This window comes from Euprymna scolopes, chromosome 7, assembly GCF_053919585.1.
Source record: "Euprymna scolopes isolate OS-2025 chromosome 7, ASM5391958v1, whole genome shotgun sequence".
Lineage (NCBI taxonomy): Eukaryota > Metazoa > Mollusca > Cephalopoda > Sepiida > Sepiolidae > Euprymna > Euprymna scolopes.
Window position 1 is genome coordinate 135350133 of NC_136488.1, and position 5000 is coordinate 135355132.

At 32.7% G+C, this 5000-nt stretch overlaps 1 protein-coding gene, 1 non-coding gene and 1 pseudogene across 4 annotated transcripts in view; 1 reads left to right on the plus strand and 2 right to left on the minus strand.

Moving 5' to 3' along the window:
• LOC145279984 (ankyrin repeat and fibronectin type-III domain-containing protein 1-like) overlaps positions 1-5000 on the minus strand; it is a 529276-nt gene that overhangs the window by 61439 nt on the left and 462837 nt on the right. The gene's annotated exons all lie outside the window — the stretch shown is intronic.
• Trnar-acg (transfer RNA arginine (anticodon ACG)) lies at positions 2826-2898 on the plus strand. Its single transcript has one exon. It is a non-coding gene; the product is annotated as a tRNA-Arg (tRNA).
• On the minus strand, positions 4045-4162 carry LOC145280477 (5S ribosomal RNA; annotated as a pseudogene).

Below are 5000 nucleotides of genomic sequence, written 5' to 3' on the forward strand. Positions count from 1 at the left end.
CGACTAACAACACAAGGGTCTGTCTCTAATAATAATTATCATCAAAGTGAATGAGTGTGTGGTTTTTATTATAATTTTTTTTTCTTGTGGGAGATTATTTTCCCCTCCCTCCACTCCCCTTTATGGTATACTTGACATCTTTGCTAACTGTGACAAATGAATACTTTCTGAAGAAGAGCGACAAAGTCAAATTTTTCACACCGCGCTGGTAAGCGTCGAGAACCAATTTCAAGAAACGTGAAAACTACTTAAAAAAAGGGGGGGGGGAAGAAAAGGAAAGAAAAGAAAATAGTCCTTGCTTACACAGCACGACTCAGACTAACTTTCTAGTGTTTTACCGTCCTGACTCAATTATTATGCCAAGCAGGAAAATAACCGTTTTTGTTCACACACAGCAGCATCAGCAGCAGCGCGTGGCATTCTCGGGTTCAATGGTATTATAGAGACAGTTGTAATATCTCTAACATTTCACTTCGTTTTTGTTTTCTCGCTCAAATGAGTGCACACTTTTTTTTGGCGCGCTTCTACACTAATAGGACGACATTTTGTAGTCGATGAATGGAGATAAAAAAAAACAATGGTTTCTATTAATTCTTTTTAGCAATTCTTCGGAAAATCCGTTCTGTTAACTTTTTTTATTACTCATATCATGTTTAATGTTTGAGCCAAAATTTCAAAAATTTCCACGGTGTAGTCATTGAGAAAAGTGCGGAAAGTTGAACGGACGAACGGACAAGGGTGAAGTTACAGGCCCATCCTCCTTTTGTCGGAGGGATCAAAAATCTAATGATAATAGATCAAATTCAATGCAATTCTGATATATTTGAATTTTCAATTGGAACCTATATTATACCCTCTACTTTTAAATCCGTCCCAAAAAATGAAATATGGAGAGTATTTGTCAATCAATGCCTAATATCTACCGTGAAAATTTCATAAATCTATCTGAAGTTTCATGAATAAGTGTATCTGAATTTTCATGAATAAGTGTATCTGAATTTTCATGAATAAGTGTATCTGAATTTTCACGAAAGGCTCCAATCCTACTTTGCATCCGTTGCATAAAGCTAATTTGAATTAAATATAGCCAACATTACCCACCATTATGTAATGCAGCTTTGCTCCAAAGTTAATAATGATCGGTTTATTAGTTTAAGAGTGAATCCTATACTTAGAAGTATATACACATATACACATCGCTAAGGAGAATAGAAAGTGGACTTTGGATTTACTTCCGGTAGCTTTATAACTCTCGCTTTTCTTATTTTGTCCGTTAATCCTCGCATTCCATGAGCGATGTCCCCGACAAAGGGGGAAGAATTGCTGTTTTTTTTTGTAAGAATCTATCGATATCATACTTATTGTTGGCTGTTTTTTTATTTTTTGTTTACCTTTACCGTTCATCAAACTAAACTTCAAATCAAACATCAAACCAAAACTGCAGAAGTTCAAATTTAATATGGCGGACATCTCGCTGATCTCGTTCAACAAAGGATTTGACATATATTATAAAGTTGTAATTTCAAAATACTACTGGAAGTAGTATTTTTTTTAAGCTTCTTACTTCAAATGGTTTCTGGAGCAATTTTCATAAAAACCCGCTTATATATATATATATATATATATATATATATATATATATATATATATATATATATATATATATATATATATATATATATATAATTAAATATGTTTTTAACTCTATTCAGATTAAATATGTTCTTTTTCAGATTAAATATGTTTTAGGGTGTTTTTTGGCATGTTTTATTAACTATTTGCTCTTATATATATATATATATATATATATATATATATATATATATATATATATATATATATATATATATATATATATATATATATATTACCCTTCACCGGACTATCCATTCATGTGAAATCTTTTTATCATTTTTCTTTTACCTCCTACTCCCCTTACCTCACTCTTTTTTTTTTTTTTTTTTTTTAACCAAGTAAGATCTGTGACTTACTTGTAGTTTCACTAAATACTTTTACATGCAAAATCCGATCCCACGTTTTGCTAATTCCTGCTCTCTTATGAGAAGGAGAGTATTTCTTCGAAACCCCGCGGATTAAGGACTATCCACTTATCTTGTGCTTCGTTTTTAAAATTAAATATGTTTTTAACTCTTTTTCAAGATGTCTTTTAACATGTTTTATTAATTATTTGTTCATATATATATATATATATATATATATATATATATATATATATATATATATATATATATATATATACTTTATTTTATAGAATCGCAATTATGGGTTTATTCGCGATTAAAAGAAGATAACTAGCAAGTAAATAATACTAAGACAGATATCCGTAGAAGATAAAAATTCAAATTAAAAATTCACCAGAAGAAGGACAAATAGATTTTTTCCTTCTTCTGGTGACTCCTTTATTTCGACGTTTTATCTTCTACAGATGTCTGTCTTAGTATTACTTATTACATAAATTATTTACTAGCGGGACCTGTGGAAATTCCACAGAGGACTCATTCGTCTATACTCTATACTATTAATACAATTCTAAATGTTTATCGATTTATTTATGCGTGCGTGTGTGTGCATATATACTAATAAAACTTTCGAACGGATACACCAAATTGAAAAATTCTTTTTCTCTCTGAAAGGCGTGAGTCCCTAGATTGCCCTTATCTATATATGATTCGTAACGCCCGGAATAAGGGGCTTTAAACCGTTTCGTGTCGAAAAAGACTTTGTCGAAAAAGTTACCTGCCCATGTCAACAGAATTTAGCACTGTCTGTATACAGTTGCGGTTTTATCTTTCGGCATACGGACAGGACTTGTGGCGCAATGGATAACGCGTCTGACTACGGATCAGAAGATTCCAGGTTCGAATCCTGGCAAGTTCGTAATAATTTTAACCATCATTTTATCCAACGTTTACTCATTATCCTTACCCTCAGGGTATTTTTGTTTTTTTCAGTGATTTTGTTTGGTGCATATAGGAATTCCCCATATTCCGAGTTCACATAGTAAGTGTTGACGGTAAGACTATGTTGAGTGTATTTGATGTTGACTGTACTCGATTTTGTGTTTGACTCGGCGTTGTGTGTGCCGACGCGGCGCAGCCGATAGTATTGAATATATTGATGTTGGCATTCTGTAGATGTTCATTGTAAATGGAGACGCTCTGATATTATTGTAGTTTTTTTTTTTTTGTTAAAACTGCAAAAAAAATTTATCTAAGCTAACACGAACGCCCGGTAAAGCCCGGTCGTAAAGTACGCTTAAATATGATATTTTACTTCTTGCAGATTTCGTATATATTATTATAGAGTTATGTTCTATCGATTTTTATATATTATAAAGTGTCGATTTCAAAAATAAAAATATATATATCTATATGATTGTATGCATTAGCTTAAATTGAAACCGAAATAAAAACTTATGAAATACACACACACACACACACACACACACACACACACACACACACACACACACACACACACACACACACACACATATATATATATATATATATATATATATATATATATATATATATAACTTGAGTTCCTTTTGCCATAATCGAAACCGAAACAAAAACTTCTGAAGAATTCTTGGTAAAATTATTTAAGAAAAGAAATGGAAGTACATGACAATTAAACGACCCGGATGTAAGCGTGACACAGAAAATAACACACATGTTATCATATTAATATATAGATTATATATATAAAAAAAAAAAAACAATACGAAAAAGAACGAGTGAGATAGACTAAAATAGATCAGTAATTGTCACCGTTGGTTTAGCACTATAAGACAGGGATAACGTGCAAGAGAGCTGAAGACACGTGTACAAAAATAGATGGGCTATTCGGTGTTCAGCCTCGAAAGACAAAGGATACCCCCTATTGGGGCAGCTGCGCATGTAATTGTGTAGCTAATGTTGCGCAATCTACAACCACACCTCTCCTGAATCTGCATTGCTTGAGACTAGTGACAAGTAGAAGTCCAGGATGACTGGAAACAATGCCGAGATAAGCGGAGAGCACATACAGCACCTGGAAGTCCCAAATGGTCACCCATATAGTAATGGTCAAGCTCATCGTTGCTTAACTTCGGTGATCTGACGGGAACCGGTGTGTCAAACGTGATTATGCCGTATATGAATATGTTACTAGCTGTACATAACCGACGTTGTCTGGGAGTGTTTTTACTTGCAATTTGTTTTTCTAAACTATGCTTTAAAACTTTTTCCGACCTATCATTTTTTCTGAAGTTTTGAGATGCGGGCTTATTGTTTATATGACTTGTATTTATCGGACTATTGTTCTCACTTTGAGAGTTATTTGTGCAACGTTTCGCTCGGTCTGGCCTTCGACCGTCTTCAGGCATGTTGGTTATTGTTTGGAAAGGAAAGAAAGAAAGAAAGAAAGAAAGGAGAAAGGAAACTTTTCCCTTTTCTTTTCTAAATAGCAGCCAACATAGCTGAAGACGGTCGAAGGCCAAACTGACCGAAACGTTGCACAAATAACATTCAAGATGAAAACAATAGCCCGATAAATACAAGTAATATATTATTTTTCCTTCCAAAAAAAAAAAAAAGTAAGTATACTTTATTGAAGAATACAGAGTTATGTCTCTTTCTTTTGTGATGGTATCCGTACGTCAATAATTCCGATCTGGCCAAAGTATTTTCTGGTACAAATTAAATCGAATTCCTTTTTATTGTTTTTAACGTGCAACGATCCACGAAAAAACAAGCAAACAAAAAAAAAACCCTCAAAAAACTAAAGAATCAAAATCAAATATTGATTTTGTGTAGAAAAAGTTATCGATAACAAAAATTGAGAAAGAGACTGGCTTTGTATATTAGATGCTATATCTAGCCATACTGATGTGTCGTTGTTTCTATACATTTTTTGTTTCAATATTGACTGATAAATAGTTGCATGCATTTTTTTTTAATGGCGTTCAAATTGAAATAATTCCGATTTGGTCAAAG